The following is a 20,579-nucleotide window of genomic DNA, read 5'->3' on the forward strand; positions in this document are numbered from 1 at the left end:
ACCCCTCAGGAAAACCCGTAGGGTGACGGACGCCCCCGATTGGCGTGGCTCCCTCGAACGAGGGAGGAAATCCCGCGCCCCTATTGGCCACTCGCGAATCCATACTCGTTATTCATTCGCTGCCTCATTCGTCGACCCCTCGATCCTGGACTCTCTTTCTCTCTTTCTCCGTCTCGTTTCGCTCCTAACCCCCGTGGTAGCCCGATGCAACTCACCCCACGCGCGCCACGGGAATCTTTTCAATGCACTTCACCGCCAGCTTTCACCTTTTGCCGGATATTTCTAAGCAAATATTTTTTTAATAAGCACGCGCGTACCGACTCGTCGTTAATGCTATTCTGCCGCGAACTTTTCGTTCACTTCCGCCCCCGAGCTTCCCGCCTGGCTCCGAATTCGAGTCTGTTACCGTGTTTACGCGCTGGTTTGGAAGATTCTGTCGTTCGAGTTGGACAATTTGTAGCAACGTTCGTCGCCTGGTCCGAACCGAGGATCATTTTCCAGCATCGAAGCGACGAAACAGCGATCGGTAGACCGTCCAAGTTCCCGTGGAGGAGGAGGCGCAGCCAGGGAAGAAGGGATCGATGAAAAGTGTCGAACAAGGAAGCTGGTCGTCGCTCGCCTGCACTTTTAACGTCGCCGCGCTCCGTGTCGCTTTCGTCCCGATGGAACGAGAGGAAAAAAAAAGGGAGTAAAAAGGTGGCTGCGCGGAGGAAAGACGAACACTACGGGAACGGTGCCGGAGGAACAGGGATGGAGCATTCCTTGGGGTGTTGCGGCCTACGAGCGGGCAACGAGATGGGCGTGATTTTAGGTTGCTCATTGCTCCGCCCCTGGCACCGCCCCATTGGTGGTTGCTGCTACCTTCGACTCGTGACCTCCCTTCACCCTTCTGTCTGCAGCTGAAACCTTCGTCGGGTTTCGCCAGCAGCCACCGCACACACGTCAGCAGCGGCAAACGGCGCCTCCAACGGCCAACGGATCGTTCGCGATCTCCGTCGATCATCCGCCAAGGGATCAACGGTACGAAATCGCGAAGGGATTTTTTGGGAACCGATCCTTCTCCAGTGATCGTGTGTTGGGTGATCGGCTATGACGTTACGCGGGACCTGGTGAGGAGCAGTCCTGGGCGCTGAACGCGCGGAACCTTTCGTCTGTGTACAATCCCGGCAGTGTTGTTTCACCAGGACACGGTTACGACATGACGCAGACATAGACAAGTGAACAAGTTCCTACAGAATACTCGACCATGTTAGGCGACGTCGATTCGACCGAGGACTCAGTTTCTCGTTAGAATGACAGATTGGAGTTGTTCGGAGGAGTTTCACGAGTGTTGACGCGATGATCGTGTACCTAGCTGAGAAGGCGGAAGTATCAATTTGCTGAAAGGTTCAGTGTCAAGCGTTCCTGGTCGCAATGGCGCACGGTCGAAACTCAAAGCGGAAAGATTGAACCGGCGAACATCGATGATGTCGACGGACGATTCGAGAGACTTTCGGGAACTGGACGCCGACGTATCGAACTCCGTCATCTGTCGTCATGCGGACCGAAGGCTCCTTGAACTGGTGACCCCGACGAAATCGTCCCAGCAACGTCGCTGTTCCCGAATGAACTGCAAGATCAAGGATCGTAACTAATGCCGCTACGTCGTCGAGAGATTTGAACTCTGTCGTTTTGGAGTCCCGCGCGAATCGGGGGTTGGTGATAGTGTTCAGGATTATTGGAGGGTCGGAGCGTGGTCAGATCACGGGGCTGATCGTCCGTGATCGGAGGAGACGCTGCAAAATTTTCAGCCGTTTCGTAAGTATTCTCTCTTTGAAAATCACGTTTCGTAAGCATGGAACGATTCGGTAGACGGGGGTGGATTACGGGGCGAATGACTTGACGCAATTAGCCAGATTTTACGAGTGGAGATGAAACGGAGACACCCGGGATCCGGGCTGGCAACTAAATGGATTAAAACGCCCGTCGCGTTCGAATGCCCGCGCAAGCTGCCGTGACACGAGTGTCTCGTGAAAGACGCGTTTTTTTAAATACTAGAATTCGACAGAGAACTACTTTTCTTATTTCAAAAACAGTTTTTGATTTTTGTTAATATTTGAAAAAATGCACCGAAGTTCTTGCAAATATTCGTTTATTTTATTTGACGAAAAGTTTGTTTATATTTACTGGAAACGTTCGATAATGAGAAAAGGTCATCGTACAAAATGGCGATTGATAAATTGTATACTGGAAGGCACCGAAGGGATTAAGTGTCAAAATTAGGTAGATTAGGATCTACCCATAATTAGCTGTTATGTGCAAATTGCCCTAGTGAAGGAGAATTTGTGTACCTATCATGGCTATAAAGCGTTCAAAATTGTTTCCTTGTTAAACATTAATGCAATATTCCAATAACTAGAGAAGTATTATTCGATATTTGGTTCCTCGAGTAAAGTCAGACACATTTGAATTTTCATAGTTCCACGATCTGATTAGAGTAATGATATATAGACACATACAATGAAAGAATTTACACAAGCTTCACAGTGATCACTTTTAGAGTAAAAGAATTAGGTAATTAACAATACTTAAAAATCACAGCAGAAATCTGAAACTGCTGACACTTTCGTGGCTGTTTCAGTCAGTGTTTCCGTGAAATAGAAACAAATATTGCACGATAAAACGGAAGTTGGCTTATTTGTACCATCGAGCAACAGATTACGTTGAATTATCCACAAGCGACGGCCCCTTTAAAACTCATTTGCATCGGTAATGTAAATACTCCAGCGGTTATCTACGATATCGATGTTCAATCGACGATCGGTCCTTGTCATCGACAATTTCACTTTCTCCAGGTCGCTACATTGCTTACAAATTGTCCTGGATTCGGTGATATAGGTATAGTAACTCAACGCTTGTGGACTATTCCACGCCTAGTGATGTAGGCCAGACATCGCTGGCGGAATATTCCACTTCTTGATGCAAATCAGTTAATTATAATACAAAATATTTATTCATTTATTTCAGTCATGAACGCGAGTAACCCTGCTCTACAACAAAATTATGTACACGTGCAATTTATTGCAATCAATCTATTCGAACGTTGTTTAATGAGTACTTCATCAACAGATTTAAGCATAGATGTTTAATTAATACGAGTTTCGCTAATCGATGTACCTTTTAAGCAGTTTTTTACAGACCATAAGTATACAGTGTAAAACATATTGGGAAATATCATTGAGTGGTTCCATAAATATTCTTGAAAATGTGTGATTATGTTAATATTGTATATTGGAGAGCTAGAGAGAAGGTTGGAATTCAGATTCGGTAATCAGAAGTTTTGGGAAAGGTTATTTCAGTATTGGATAGGATTTCATATCACATAAATTAATGAATAATAGCATTGTCATCATGAAAATGTATGTGTTTATTACTCAGGAGTATTCTGTATAGTTCTTTGTAGTATGTTATCAAATTATTGATTTTAAAGTTTTCCCAGTTGAAACCAGCTTGATCTATTGGCAACGAACTTGTTTTTTTTTACTATAAATTATATATTTTTAATTAGACATTCAGTGTTAGATGATTATAGAACTACTGTAAATTTATTTTCATTTTTTTCGCGAATATAAACATATAAAAGCGTATATATTTGGGAACAAGATTCTTCAATTATGGATATGTAAAGCCATAATATTTTAGATTTAAAATCATTTTTTGCATATTTGTTCAACCTTAAAAAGCCAATAAATGACAAATTACTGTGATGAAGCTTCGAATATAATTTTGTAAAACAAATTTCATATTCAGATAAATTGAAATATATTATTTTGATTCTGTTTCTATCTAAAACTTGGCCTGCAGAAAATGTTACTTCGTTTACTTTGCTCGTCAAATTAAAAAATTGTGGACCATTGATATAAATAAATATATTTTTGCAATTATTGTTATATGGGTATTAAGATAAATTTATTATTAAATTTGCCTAATTTAGAGCCCAAAGATTCGATATTACTTGAGATTATGTTTTGAAAAAATTATTCATCATGCTAGTTTCAAAATTTCTGTGCATAATTATTTATATTTCTTCAGGCTGTGGGAATGTTTTTTCAAATAATAATTGATATTGTTGAAGCACAGGGGATAACTTTCGTTTTGATAACTAAAATTTTGTTCACGAATAACAAATAAAAAATTTAGATTCGTTCGCAAACGAACTTCCATTTCTCAATTCTTAAATCCATTCGTAAGTCATAATCTATTAGTGGATATTTTAATACTACTTCTACTGTGGCTTTATGTATACCTCTTCTAACATCTTTTACGTTTGGATGCAAACAACTGTGGAAATAATTATTAATGTGAATTATCTTATTTCTAAAATCATGTTTTCTTTGTTCTTTTTTTATTTTAACGCAGATTCAACTTCCAATGGAGATTATTCTGTCATGTAATTTACAGTAATGTCTATGTTATATGATACAAAGGTTTCCTACATTGATAGATTACATTCTTTTAGGAAGGAATATATGCTATTGTCAATATTGATCGATAGTGGGAGAGAAAAGCCCTGGTTTCTCAATTTATCAATTAATTTAATCCTTTGATTATCCAGTAAGAGGTATTGCCATAATACATGGTTTGCATCTTGATTTTTATTTTCACAACTGATACTGATGAAATTAGAAAGTAATTTCAATTAAAAATTTCAAAAATACTGCTAAAGACGAAAGCTTGTTAGCGAACGAATGTAAAATATTTATTCTTCAATTCCAAATAAAATTTGCCCAAACTTTGCTCTTCAGCTAATTGCAGACAAAGCTTCTTGGGTCTTGAAACTGCAATGGTTTCCCATATAGCGAGGATCCATGTCACGCGAACGCGTATCGGTCCGATTGGACGCCCCCGATTCACGGTTCGATTCCCAGTTAGGGTAGTCGCGGTGACTAACACAGAAGTTCGGTAGAGATCAAAGACGTTTTTCCAAGGACCATCCACAGTGGTCCCTCGCTAATGCTCGCCACTCTTTCCCTCGATATTGTTCGCGGAGTCATTCCCACCAATTTCTAAAACTGCTTCAACGAGACGAACGATATCTGTAACTTATTTAACAAAAATAAATATATTTTCCAATTTATATATCTACGAAATTAATTCAATTGAAAATGATACCAAAGATGGATATATTTGCTCTCACTACTATTACTTTTCATAATAGTAATATAAATAAGCAGAGGAATATCAATAAAAGTAAGAAAAACTTAGCACTACAATGCAAATATAAAAGATACATAACATTATTTTTTATAATAAAGATCTATTAAAACTTTGAAAGAAACTCTTGGAAACAGAAAATGAGATGAAAAAGTTTATCATATATGAGACTAATCAGACTTCCTCGAAAGTGTTAAAATCAAGGTTTAAAAATGCGAAAGAAGGAACATGATTCCCGGAATGGACCCTCCCTCGATAACGTTCGCATCCTGAAAGCCAGTGACCATTAATATGGCCATTAAATGTTCATATATGACCCTTAGTATGGTCATCAAATGTTCATATATGACCATTAGTATGACCATTAAAGGTTCATATATGAGACTAATCAGACTTCCTCGAAAGTGTTAAAACCAAGGTTTACAAATGCGAAAGAAGGAACATGATTCCCGGAATGGACCCTCCCTCGATAACGTTCGCGTCCTGAAAACCAGTGACCATTAATATGGTCATTAAATGTTCATATATGACCATTAGTATGGTCATTAAATGTTCATATATGACCATTAGTATGACCATTAAAGGTTCATATATGAGACTAATCAGACTTCCTCGAAAGTGTTAAAATCAAGGTTTAACAATGCGAAAGAAGGAACACGATCCCCGGAATGTACCCTCTCTCGATAACGTTCGCCAGCGACCATTAGCATGGGATTACTGTGATCCGTGCAACATGTATCGCGAGAACGACATATGCGAAAAGTTGTCGTCAGTATGCACAGACTCTCCGGTACCCTGGCCTAAGAACAAGCCGTACAAGTGGCACTGGAAATTAGCGAACAATTAGCTCGCCCCGTTTATGTTTTATAAACACGGCTGCCTATCGACGGGCCATTATTTTGAAGCATTCGTGCAACGCGCCTATCAACGCTCTACCTATGGGCCACGGTGTACGCGAGCTACCTAAGTGGCTACGGAGTTCGAGTGTGTCCGAAGTATCCGGAACAGTATTCGAGCGTGGTAGTGCTTAGGCTTTTTGAGTATCGCGAGCACGAACGAGGAACACGTTGGAGGGGCCGTAGAAGGGGTCTTGTAGTGTTTCGTTGCGCTTAAAAGGAGGGGGTTTTACGGAGAGGGTTTCTCGCTGCAAGGCAGCTTTGGTGTTGCAGCCTCTTCAAACCTCGTGCAAACACTCGGGGACAGGGCGTTCGCCTGGTACGACGATTAATATCCCAATAAGGCCTCGTTCACAGGGCTCGCTCGACCGAGCTGCTTCGTTCTTTATTCATTGTATCGTAGCTCCTCCCGCGGGATAAACTGCCCGATACCGGGGTTCCGTCACTTTTATTCTCAGAAGCTTCCTCGGTCTTCCCTTCTCGCGGAGTCTCTTACTTCAATTGTGGTTCCGTCTTGGAAACTGGAGTCTCGTGTAATAACATACATTTTATTAATTTTTTAAAATTTACGTCTTTCCGTAAAATAAGTTTGTTCGACAGTCTCAAATTGACTAGGATAAAATTTGTAATTTAGTAGAAAACAAACGAAATTTGTCAGCTCATAGAAACAAACAGATATTTTGTCGAAGCTCCAAGTATGGGATCCACACTGGCTTATGGAACGAAATTTTCTCGCGTTTGAGCTTGATTGCACAAACATTTCTTTTAACATATAATAAAACCGAACCTTTTCTAAACTGTTTAATAACTGGAAATAAGAAATAAAGCGTCTACAACAATCTCCTGGTTTACTAGTTTGTGTCAAAACTCCAAGTATGGGATCCACACTTTTTTCAAGGTTCAAGGAACGAAATTTCTTTGATCGTGTTTGAGCTTGATTGCACAAACATTTTTCTTAACATATAATAAAACCGAACCTTTTCTAAACTGTTTAATAACTGGAGATAAGAAATGGAGCGTCTACAACAATCTCCTGGTTTACTAGTTTGTGTCAAAACTCCAAGTATGGGATCCACACTTTTTTCAAGGTTCAAGGAACGAAATTTCTTTGATCGTGTTTGAGCTTGATTGCACAAACATTTTTCTTACCATATAATAAAACCGAACCTATATCACTTAATAACTGGAGATAGGAAATGAAGCATACACGACAATCTCCAGGCTTATTAGTGGGTAAACAATTTGAAAATGTCAACGTTTTAAGGAACAGTGCTAAACTACATTGTAATAAAAATTAAAGAAATTTTATAGCCACGATATAATGGCTTTGTCAAAGGAAAGTTTACTGTTTTTCATAAAATTCCATGATATGCTTGTTATATTGCTTTATGTTATACAAAACTCGACACAAACATATGGGACAAGCACGTAATATTTGTTATGTCATGTGTTTAGTCACCAGCAGTTCAAAAATTGTTTTTTGAATACTAAACCTTTTTAAGACATCAACAATCTTTCTAACGATAAAGCAGAAGCGAATCGATACTATTCTTCCCCAAACTTCGTATTTATTAGGTTGGCTAAGAAATTCGTAGGGTTCTCAACACGTAAATATAACAGAAATTAATTCTTTTATAATATGAAATATCTTTATTCAATAATGAATTTTCTACTCTAATTTATAACCTATTTTCATCTATCGAACAACTTCATAATTTCTTATTCGTGAATATCCTTCTGTTTCCCCCAAAAAACTAATGAAGAGCTATTTAATAGTCTCTTAGGAATCGAAGGAATTTTGCAGAGAGGGGGACAAATGATAACAAATTTGTATTATATCTAAAAAGATCACTTTTGGTACATGCGTTCTTTGATTACATTCTTTCCATACATATTTTACATAAATTTTTACAGGTTTGCACCTTGCTGTTTCCTTTTTTATTTCATTTATAAAATTACGTACAAATTATAAAACAAATCTAATCTACAAACTTTTTCCTGCTTATGATTAAACGTTAGCTATTGGTTGACCGTGTGCTTTCAAGATTCGAACTGATGTTGCGTTTCGGGATGTCCGAAGACAAGTATTGCCAAAATCTGCGTATACTTTTCGGCCAACCCAACATTTCGGGACACTTCCAGTGTCTTTATTTATAAACTGGAATCTCTGGAGCAAGGTTTCCGGCGCTATAATCGATATAAATCAATCTTTATCAGGGAATCGTGGTGTACTTATCGTTGGCGAGTTTCGTGAAAATCGTTGGAAGTTGGTGACCGAAAGGGGGAACGATCGTCGATCGCGTCAAATTTGTTGCCGATCGTTTCGCGGGCGCAGCTGACGAGTGAATTTTACTGCGTGTATTAGCATAACTATCACGCCCGGTGCGTGTCATTTATTTGCCAAACGGCCCAGGATGAAACGCGACTGTACAGCGACGTTAATTGCCGATCCGGTCGCTGAGATGTGGCCGCGTGTATCCACCGTACGCCGAGATATCGCTTTATTAGCCGATCCCGCTGCGTGTACGCTCGTCGCTTTTAAGTGTATCCGAGCTAAACGCTCGGTTTTATCGACGGATAAACCCGCGGAAGGGTTGAACCGGAAAGAAAAAAAAAATATTTCTTTTTTTTGCGACTCCTCGTCGACGAACTCCCGTTAATTAACGAGCTATGAGAGATTAGCGGAAGGAGGAAACCATTACGGTGGCTACATCGGGAACGATAAACAATGAAATATCCGCGGTTAAATCAACCGCGATATGGCTTTCCTAATTGACAGCTTCGCTGGCAAACGTCTTTTGGCCGTTTCTTTTTTTGGTCGAGGAATGAAAACTCGCGTTCGAGAGGCTATCGCGTTCGACGGGACGATGTTTTCCCTCCGTAAATATTTGAAATAAGACAGTCACGGGGTAGAGTAGGGGTACGGATCCACGGATCCGAGGGTAGCCTGCGCGTTTTCCTCCTTTTTTCTTCCCTTCCGTTTTATTTTCCCTGCTCCGGATCCCGGAGTCTCGGGCATTATTACGCTACTTGATTTCGCATCGTGCCAGCTGTCTCCGATTATTCGCCATAGAAATTTCGGGGGATTGGAGTTCAAAGGGGACCCCGCGGTCCTCCGCTAATATTTGAGGAGGCCCCCGTAGACTTGGGCCTTACCGGACGTTAAGCCACGGGATTCTGTTGTGCTGTTCGAGGCTCCTCGCTTTTCCTCTCGAGATTACAAATTTATCGACTGTCGTTCTAGGGATGTAGGACCTACAACTCTTATCTAAATAAAAATGTTTAAATATATCTAGGATGTCCACTACTTTTCTGGCCAAATTGGTTTCGCTCTACGAGTGAAGATAAAAAAGAAATGTTAACCCTTAATTGGAGTATTGGGTCCGCAGGTTTAAACTAATAATTGTTTAATATATGTCAATCTAATTGTTCGAAAATTACATTGACCTTCATTAGTTCATTATTTTTTAAATGTTTTAAAGAAAAGTTGATTTTCATTTACCAACTTGTTAAGTAAAATAATTCAGTTGAGATTGAGAGTCCATTTAAAGGGTTAAACGAAGTTTGCTTGTAAATACTTTGCGACAAAGTTATGGGCAAATATTGTTTGTGGTTAGAAAATATTACTAAAGTCGTCGAAAAATCATGATATCGCGATGGAATTTATTATGATATGATTTTCTTTAGAATTTTGCTGCAACTGAATTAAGCGTTTCCAAAGAAAGCTCATAATAATTCAATGGTTCATCGATCGTTTGATCAATTATTATTCGAATTGAAACCATTTTTGCTAGCGAAGAAAACTATTTTTGTTAAATAAAAATTAAAGGAACGATGGTTTTAGGAGGATTTATATTGGGAATATGATTAACGATGAAGGAAGATGATATATTTTTCTGGCTGAAAGAAACTCGTCCTTAGCTGTTAAGGTCCGTTGCAGCCCAAACAAAATGCCTTTCATCGCGAGATCCCGCGAGATACGAGCGAAACAATGGAACTCGGGGGAGATCACGCGAGCCGGAAGAGTAAACCTAAGTATTCTAAGTATCCAAACGGGGGTGGAGCCGTTCTCGAAGTGACTCTGGGCCGATCGAAGTTTTCTACGAGTTGGCTCGACCCTTTTGTTGAACTTTCTGCTCGATGACACTTTGTTTCGTTCGAAGAATCATGGCAACGCACGATATCCGCTTCCGACTGACGAATGTCTTCCCGTTTCTATTCTACGCGTTCCTCGCGATAAATACACTAAATACATATAGAGGGAGTATATTAAAGTTTCCAAAATATCAATTGTAATTCTCAACGATTTCTTTAATAGAGATAGAAATTAATAAAACTATATTAGATCATGATTGGAGATATGGGAATTTTCACTCATCTACGTTTGTTATACATTGTTCTATAAAACAATAAACCTTATGCAATAAATTCTAGGGGCCATTTACTTTTGTTGACTTTTAATCGTACCCATCTCTTTGATTTAGAATATTGAACAAACAAGTTTGTAATTTAGTAGCATAAAGAGGCTAATATTATTTTGATGAGAAATAGTACAGAGTGAAAAGAACAAAACTTGTATATTTGGTAGAAAACATAGATGGAGATGGACTGGCGTTCGTGTTGACACGCCAAACGCTTCGCGCCAAAGAGAGTTGGCACGGAAAGTAGTTCATGAAAATTGATTTTCATAGGTGTCGTTTTTTTCAATTAATCGATGAATCTGTCGATAAGCACCAACTTTTAGAGATTGAGGAAATTATTCACATTGGATCACGTTTGGTGGTACACGAATTACAGGGTGAGTATTTCAAAGGTTTCACACATCTACGGTCACCATCTATTTGTTACTAGAGCAGCGAACATATTTTTTCGAAGCAAATTCTTGGTCCTACTTATATTTCTATCAATAGAGACAGAAATTAATCAAATTATCTACATTGAATCACAATTGGAGCTATTTAAATTAGAGAGTGGGTATTTCAAAGGTTTGATGGAACTACGGTCACCACATATTTTCCTTCGAAACAACGAACATATTTTATCGAAATAAATTCTTGGTACCATTTATGTTTCTATCAATAGACACAGAAATTAATCAAATTATCTACATTGAATCTCAATTGAAGCTATTTAAATCAGAGAGTGAATATTTCAAAGGTTTGATGGAACTACGGTCACCACATATTTTCCTTCAAAACAATAAACATATTTTATCGAAATAAATTCTTGGTACCATTTATATTTCTATCAATAGACACAGAAATTAATCAAATTATCTACATTGAATAACAATCGAGTCTACTAGAAGTGAAAGATAAAGATTTCAAAGGTTCCGCGTAACTACGGTCACCAGTTTCTTTCCAAATCGCCTCACTTACTTTCCACAACAAATTCTCGGTGCCAGTTATTTCTAAAAGCTAAAATTGTCCATACATTGGATCGCGATTTTAGGCACATAAACTACAAACGAGTCCCCAAAGGTTTCTCGGCGTCACGGTCGTGGACGTAATGCTCGAGGCATGAGCAAAACTACTCGCGGGAATATTTCACGGATGCGCGAAACGTTGGTTGCTGGTGCCGTTTTAAGTTGTCCGTGACTCGAAGACCACCCCTTCCGCCTGTTTTCCTTGCACCGTTCCCCGTGGGCCCGTCTCGCGCCAAGGATCAGCGATAGTTAGCCAGATAGCACTCGCGGCGTTACAGGCGCTTGCACCGTGGCGGGTGGATGTCGGTTGCACCAGCTCGCGACGGTGTGTGTCTTGGTGTTTCTTCCTAGCTGTGGTGTACCGTGTGTGAACACGTACGACGCGTATCCGCCTTCCTGGCGGGTTCACGGTGTACGAAAAGGCGCCTGCGAGTGTGCCACGTTAGTCACTCCGTCGGTGTGCGCGGGCTTTTCGCCTGCGCGAAAGGCGCGTACATTCGTACGAGACGTTATCTACCCTCTTGGCTGTCGTCCCTGTGCCTGTACGTGTGGCCGCGAAGTCGAGGATGGGGCTAAAGGTGGTTGGTATCTTGTTGGAGGGCGAGAAATACGAGCCGGCCACGAAGCTCTTCCAGCGGGTTGCGTGCACGATCGAGCTTGCGAGTCGGAAAGAGAGGAACAGAGGGCGACGGGAGGGAACGCGAGGCAGAGGGCGAAACCGTAGCCGGGGGTTGCTCCGCCTGTTCGCACCCCCTTTTCGCTGTGCTCTTTAAAAAATTAGCTCCTCGATGCGAGCGCCGGCCGACACCGGCTCGCGGTTTTTATCTTGTCGCATGGCTTTCTTGTTGCTGCCCGCTGGCGTGACCGCGTTTTTCCACCGGTGATTTACGCGCGATGAAAGAGTCACGGAATTCTATAACCGCGGTGACCGTTAATTAATCTTGTAATCTTGCGCTACGCGACGCAACCGGTCGAAACGAACGCATCGCCGATCCGGTGCAACGTTTGTTTTGTTATCAAACCCATACCTTTTTTGCGATTTCTTTTCAAGGAAACTTACTTGATTACACCGTGATTGTTGTAAATATAACTAACAATGCGTTGGGAAAAGTTTTTTTAATTATCGGACTTAGATTTCTTATAATCTTGCAGTTGGCGATGCTACCGATCGAAACGAATGCATTGCTGATCTGATGCAACGTTTATTTTGTTAGCAACCCCTTACTTTGCGATATCTCTTCGAGAAAAGGTACTTGTTCGCATTGTAATTGCTATAAATATGACTAATAATGCGTTGAGAAATGTGTTTCTAATTAATTATTAGAGCTACGTTTCTTGTAATCTTGCATTTGGTGATGCTACGTTTGTTTTGTTATCAACTCCTTTCCTTTCGATTTATTTTTGAGGAAACGTTCTAACAATGCGTTTGGGAAAAGTTTTTTTAATTATCAAGGCTACGTTTCTTGTAATCTTGCATTTAGTGGTACAACCGATCGAAACAAACGCATTGCCGATCTGATGCAACGTTTGTTTTGTTAGCAACCCCTTGCTTTGTGATTTTTTTTCGAGGAAAGATGCTTGTCCGCACTGTAATTGCTATAAATATGACTAACAATGCGTTGGGAAAAGTTTTTTTAATTATCAGAGTCACATTTCTTATAATCTTGCATTTGGCGATGCAACCGGTCGAAACAAACGCATTGCCGATCTGATGCAACGTTTGTTTTGTTAGCAACCCCTTGCTTTGTGATTTTTTTTCGAGGAAAGATGCTTGTCCGCACTGTAATTGCTATAAATATAACTAACAATGCGTTGAGAAATGTGTTTCTAATTATTAGAGCTACGTTTCTTGTAATCTTGCATTTGGCGATGCTACCGATCGAAACGAATGCATCGCCAGATGGGTGCAACGATTGTTTTGTTAGCAACCCCTTGTCTTTCGATTTCTTTTTGAGGAAACTTACTTAAATTATTAGCGCTTCGTTTATTTATTTAATCGATTAAAGCTACTGGTAGAGATTTCTTTAGAATCAATCAATTTTAACGTTCGTTTACAACATAAACGTTGTGTGTCGAATAAAATTTGCAATGAGATTATGATAGGCTTGGTGATCTGAAAAATATGGCAGCTATTTACAATTTTGTTTCAATCTGAATTTGTGATAACTGTTTATCTGTTACCGTAGTGTCGTAGTGTGAACCTTTGAAAACATCAATTATGTTTTTGCATTTTCTTGAAGAATATAATTTGAAAAATGCGACGTCATTGTTACAAGAACAAAACTTTAAAAAAGATATCTCAATATCTACTTGACCTATTGGCTTAAAATTTTAGATATATATTCAGTACATGTATAACTATAGCTCATACTAGAATCAACTCAAAATTATTATTTTTTATCTTTCTTTAGGCTTCCGAGATTTAAAAAAGAACTTGAAAAAATCGATAATCAAACTTAAAATTGTTGTCATTCTCTTAATTTTCGATTTTTTCTTTTGGTTTACTACCAGCTATAACCAAACTCGTACTAATTGAGAATCTCTCACGTTTTAACATTTTAAACAAACAGAATGGCTAGGGAATCATGGATATCGTGAGACGACCTTTTTTAAAAGCGACTATGTTTGACTATGTTTGAGAGTATACAATGCCACCAATTTTATCTTTCTTTCGTTTAAAAAATTTTAAAATATCACTAAAACATGTATAAGTAAATTTTGTAAATTTGAGTTGAAAAGGTGTTATAGTTTTTTCGTAAAAAATTCTTCAAGATCGTTTAAAAAAACACACTTCACACTAGAATTTCCCTTTAAACGTCAATTGATTCGTATCTTATCTATTAATGGATTTGAATCAAAAAATGTTAAAATGTCACTAAAACATGTATAAATAAATCTTGTAAATTTGATTGCGAAAGGTGTTATAGTTTGTTTGCAATAAGTTCCTTAAGAAAGTTTGAAAAACGTACTTCACATTAGAATATCCCCTTAAACTATAAATCTATTATACTTTATATACTATAAGTGTCCTTTGAATCTGAATATCTGTTAAATAGTCTTAGTCTGTCAAATAATCAATTGTATATTGCATTAACCAAGAAATTTCGTTTTTTAAAACGAAATACAAACAGAAATAAAACTTTATTATACGATAGAATAACCGTTCTTTCTCGCTATTTTTCATCATCCTTTCGCATTTTTATTTTCGAAAAACTCTTCAAGTTGTACTTTTCAGTCCTCCAAATTTTCAATTTCTTAAACATTGAAAAAGTTGTAATTGACTCGAAGTTGTTTCATTCAAGCTTTAACAATTTTTTTACAAGTTACTAAAGGAACGTGACCTATTCTGTCTATCAACTCCTTCCTTATTTTTAATTTCCTCAATTGTGAACAGTATTTATTTTAAATATTCCATAAACACACCAGTAATTAATAACTCATGAAAAATATTTAAATCCCTTATTTAATGCTTGGAATATGGGGATTAATAACATGAAATATTTCAAATAGTATTCATCTTGTTTCTAGAGACTAATCATTGAAAAAGTTTCTTAAAATATCAAACTATAAACTAAATATAAAAATGCAACAAATTTCCTGCTGGAAATAACTATTTAAACAACAGTGTCCACCCTATCGACCGATTCGTTGAGTTCTACAAACGAATATTCGACATTTAATAAACTATTCGTAGAAAATTTTCTCGAATCTCTGTTTGAACGAGGTAATCGGTATTTATGTTTACGTTCCCATCAAACTCGTTCAAATATTGGAATTTGTACTTTTCCAGAAGGTCTAAAGTTTTTGCTTCGGCCATAAACAGGTTAATTACAGTGCTCGACGCTGCTCCGAATTCCCCTCTCGTGGGATTCTAATCTTTCTAGCGCTCGTCCTGTTTCAGAATGATAAAGAACGAATCGTCGGCGCGATTAATCTGGATTTCGTTGAACAGCGAAGGGCCAAGGCGTAGATCGTTCGACGATTTCTCGATGACCGGGCGATTCACGTTTAATTCATGCGCGTGTAAATACGTCAAAGCGAACAGACTGAACGCGCGCGATTGGCGTTACGAAACGGGCGAGCACCGTGGCGGCAATAAATCAAGATAAAGTTATGATAAACAAATTAGTCGGCGCTGCCGCCCCTCACCGGTGTTATTGTCTATCGTATATCTACCTACAAATTACCAGCCGTCCCGAACACCTCGGGGTAACTGCTACTCGCTAGCCTCGTTTCTACCTGTGTTGGTCACACGTACGGGGGTTGAAGGAAATTCGAGGGGTAACTCGAAATTAATGCACCACTTCCTCTCGACGTAGCCTCGAATTGCAGCGTACCAGCGCGCCTTTTATTTATTCGATCGGTCGAATTTACTGGCAGAGACTTCTTTACAACCCGGGCCTCCTTTGACTCCCGACGCTTTAACGTTCGATTAATTCGTTTGCTACGCAAACTCCGCACGCAGCTGAGCCCGTCAAACGAAATTCGTTAACCGTACCATCAACAACATTTCTTTCGAATCTCCTGATTCGCTTTATACGAGGATCGATTCGTTAAATCACCGATTCGATACGATAAAACTACATCAAACGTCATACATCGTCAAATCACGATGGAATCGTATGATCTAACCACGAATTTAAAATTCATCTTTCATTTTTAAACACTACGAAGGTTTATCAGTCGAAAATCGGTACATTTTAATACTTTCGCTTGATCTTAATTAAATTTGTTCTACTGGACGATGTTCCTGTTTTTATTGTTCTTTGCATAAATTAATCGAGCATCAATATTGTTTTCAACTTGTTTAAATTAATTATTTTCGAGCTGCTATTTATATTCGAGGGATAATAGTTCCTGACGCCATCTTGTATTTGTAAGAATTTCTCTGCGATATTTTTGTCGTTCTTTGCAAAAATTAATCGAGCTTCAATATTCTTTTCAACTTGTTTAAATTAATTATTTTCGAGCTGCCATTTATATTCGAGGGATAATAGTTCCTGACGCCATCTTGTATTTGTAAGAATTTCTCTGCAATATTTTTATCATTCTTTGCAAAAATTAATCGAGCCTCAATATTCTTTTCAACTTGTTGAAATTAATTATTTTCGAGCTGCTATTTATATTCGAGGGATAATAGTTCCTGACGCCATCTTGTATTTGTAAGAATTTCTCTGCGATATTTTTTGAATAACCAGTTGTTTTGCAACTTTCGTAATTCAAAAATTACATTACTTCTCACATATAGTGCAATAAATAAAGGGAGCCTACCTCAAGTAATATTATTTATACTACTGTTTATTTCTGTCACCAGTTGCCTTATCGTAGGCTAAAAATTTAAGAAAGGAAAGTTAGAAGAATACAGACGAATATAAGAACTGATGGTATCAGTTTGAAAGAACAGAAGAATCGAAAATATATTTACATATTCTCCATTTTCAATTTTTCTGTAACGAAAGCAGCACTCAAGCTAAATATTTTTTAAATTAAAAGCACATCGTATTCATATAATTCCACTTACCCAGAAAGTTTTGGAACGAATTAATCGCGTAAGAGAAACACCAGCGTGCAGATTTCACGTATCTGCACATTTTGACCCATTTCACTTGCACAAATATCACTGATTAATATTATGGCGAAAGCAGGGGAAAATCTTTCGAATTACAGCGTAGTGCCTTTCATTTATTCGACCGGCTGAACTCAACGTCAGAGACTTCTTTATAATCGTGGCTCTTTGACTTCCGACATTTCAACGTTTGTTTAATTCAATTGTAACACAAACTCTGTACGTAGGTAAAATTACCAATCGAGAATGTAATTCGTTAATCATTACATAGAAACTCGTTTCGATTTCGTTCGTACGGAAACGAACTCGTTGGAAAAGTTTCTTTTAATTATCAGCTCTCCTTTTATTTATTTAATCGATCAAATCTGCTGGCAGAGATTTCTTTAAAACCGATCTACTTTAACGTTCGTTTACAACACAAACGTTGTACGTTAAATGAAGTTCGTGATGGGATTATGTTAGCCTTGGCGATCTGAAAAATATAAATTGGAAATTTTTATTCAATCTGGGTTTGTAATTTTGATAATTGTTGATCCGTTACCTACATGAGAGTTTTTGTTGAAATGAATCGATTTGTTTCATAGCCAATTAGGTTGAGATAATATATCTAATGATTAAGTTATCCAAAATGAAGAAAGAATTGAAAGTTTACAATTTCCATTAGAGTAGCTATTGTTAATTGGAAAGATTTATTTCTGTTTTTATTTTTCGATGTTTTCCGTTAAATCGAAGGTGATTATAGAGTTTTTATTCTATAGTTTTAGATTGATTTAAAAGGATTTTGTAGGTAAGAGGTGAACATTTGACAAAATTGAACGTTCGTCTCTAAAAAAAAATTCTGAAGTTCCCATGTCACGGTATGGAAATTCGTTTCGATTTCGCTGATCAATAGCGATCGCGTTGGAAAATGATCGAAACGGTTCTTCTGCAATTTCAGGTGGAACGTTTCCATCCGAGACGCTGAAAAATTCATCGCGACGGATTTAATCGTATTCCGTGCAGAATGATCGCGATACGGTTCAACGCGCTCGAAAAACGAGGATCGAGGATACGCAGTGGCTTCGCATTGTTCGCTAATCTATGCAAAATTGATCGATTACTTTGCGTTCAGCGGCGTCAAACTTCGATGGGATCATATGCATCCCTGGTGCCCGGTTTTTACGTAACGTCCTAAAAGATATTTAAAGTCAAATATGATTTAAGTTACGACGAAACGATAATTTGGACCTGTTAAAATAATATAAAACAGGTTTCATTGAAACTGTTTTAGTAGTAATAAAAATATGTAAAATATTGTTTCTTACTAGAGTTTCTGACATATTGTTAATAGATTCGCTTTGTAACTATGCAATATTTAAAATAAACGAATTTAATCGAAAGCTGATATGTTTGATATCTACGTAAAAATTGTTTCAAGATATTTGCTTAAAATTACGTTGCTTGTAATTTTCATGAAAGATACACAAGAAACGATAGCGTGTAGATTGAAAAGGCACAAAATATACCACAGGAAGAGCAAAACGAGGCAACAAGCGGAAACGACCGATTAATCGCTTCGAAATAAAGAAAGATGTTTAAAGAGTACAAGCGCGTTCGCGAGGAAGAAACTGGGAAACAATTCGCCTGATGTAATCATCGTTCCTGCTTATGGTTACAGAGTATTGGACTTTGTAATAGATTTCAGTGCCCTTAGTAATTATGTAAAACTGTAAAACGCGTGGCGGAAGCATTAAATTTCTTGAAAGTAAAGATAGTAGTCTCGGTTGGAATCTTGTAGCCTCGTATGCAGAACTAAAACGTATAAATCCTTGTCTGTTCATAGACCATCAAGTAAAATTAACTGCATTTTATTAAAAATTTTGGTAAAGCGATTAACAATAGTGAAACTTTTTTTTAAAGGGTTATATAGTAAAAGACCCTGTTAAACACATTTCCTAGAAATTATGTTTTTAGTCTACGCGTCGGTAACAATTAGAATACTATTAAATTTTCATGAAATTTGACACTAACGTTCTTGATCAAATTTTATATTGTATATCATGTTTTTGATTTCAAAATAAACATAGAAGACAGCATAAATAATAATAGTTTTTACATTCATCAGATAGGGGATGAAATGCCCTTTAAAATGAGCGTTTGTACGAGTCGATAGCTTTATTAGTTCCGGAGATATAGCGATTTTAGTTTCAAGTCGATGCGGTGGCTAGTTTCGGAGATAGGGGTTGTTTACGTTTCGTTGTGCTCGCGCGTGTTCATTGATCTCGCGCGCGTGAAAATAGTAAACAGTGCGTAGTAAATTCTTGGAAATACTACGCCGAAACTAGGTCAGTCGGTCACGACTCACGTGCGACAAAGAGGTACGACGCGACGCGTCAGACGGAGACAGAGACAGTCAAATTAAGAAAAATACCCTTTTACATAAATTACGATATCTCGAAAACGAAAAGTCCGATCGACAAAATCCAAAAACCATTTTAAAGAGGAAGGTTTACCGCTGCCAACGGTGGCTCGATCATGGAGAAAATGCTAATAATTTCGAAACTGCAGGTAATTAAAGTTTTAGTAATTTTAATACGGGTCAGTAGTCTACTTTAACACGGGAAGTCCCATAAGAGAATTTTTTTAAAATTACCTATTTACATAAATTACGATATCTCGAAAACGGAAAGTTCGATCGACAAAATCCAAAAACCATTTTAAAGAGGAAGCTTTGCCGCTGCCAACGGTGGCCCAATAATGGATAAAACACTAGTAGTTTCGAAACTGAACGTGTTTAAAGTTTTAGTATTTTCAATGCATGTTAATAGCCTTTTCTAAGGCGGAGAGCGGAATTTAAAAAATTAGCTTTTACATAAATTACGATATCTCGAAAACGAAAAGTCGGATCGACATAAACCAAAAATCATTTTAAAGGGGAAGGTTTGTTGCTTCTAATGGTGGCTCAGTTATGGATATATCGCGAGTAGTTTCGGAACTGCACGCGTTTAAAATTGATGTATTTTTAATACGCGTTCAGAGAATTTTCTAAGACAGAGAGTGGAATTTTAAAAATTACTCTTTCATTTAAATTACAATATCTTGAAAACGGAAAGTTCGATCGACATAAACCAAAAATCATTTCAAAGGGGAAGCTTCCCCGCTTCTAATAGTTGCACAATTATAAAGAAAACACTAGTAGTTTCGGAACTGCACGTGTGAAAAATTTAACTATTTTTAATACGTGTTGTTAGACTGTTCTAAGACAGTGGAAACTGAAGATTTTCTGCTTTCATCTTTGCTATATATTTCCTATTTACATGTGAAGCTAACCAAGGAATTTAACACCAAATTTTGTTCGATTTTTTACAAGAAAGTATAAATCAGACTACATATTTTTCTCAAGAAACAAACAATAAGAATAAAATTGAATATTGAAAAATTCATTGTACGTTTACTATAAGGAAAGTCGTGAAGTTAAATGGCACTAAAATAATATTGTATGTTACAAATTCTGAACGAA

At 37.9% G+C, this 20,579-nt stretch overlaps 1 protein-coding gene across 2 annotated transcripts in view; it reads left to right on the top strand.

The window, feature by feature from the left end:
- The first annotated feature begins 944 nt into the window (after nt 1–944).
- Nucleotides 945–20,579, top strand: part of LOC143348831 (uncharacterized) — a 334,784-nt gene continuing 315,149 nt past the window's right edge. For both annotated transcript variants that reach the window (XR_013080831.1, XM_076779492.1), the window contains exon 1: nt 945–1,797. The gene's annotated coding sequence lies outside the window, so the exon portion shown is untranslated. The remainder of the gene's footprint in view (nt 1,798–20,579) is intronic.

The sequence above is a fragment of the Colletes latitarsis genome, chromosome 2 (assembly GCF_051014445.1).
Source record: "Colletes latitarsis isolate SP2378_abdomen chromosome 2, iyColLati1, whole genome shotgun sequence".
Taxonomy (NCBI): domain Eukaryota; kingdom Metazoa; phylum Arthropoda; class Insecta; order Hymenoptera; family Colletidae; genus Colletes; species Colletes latitarsis.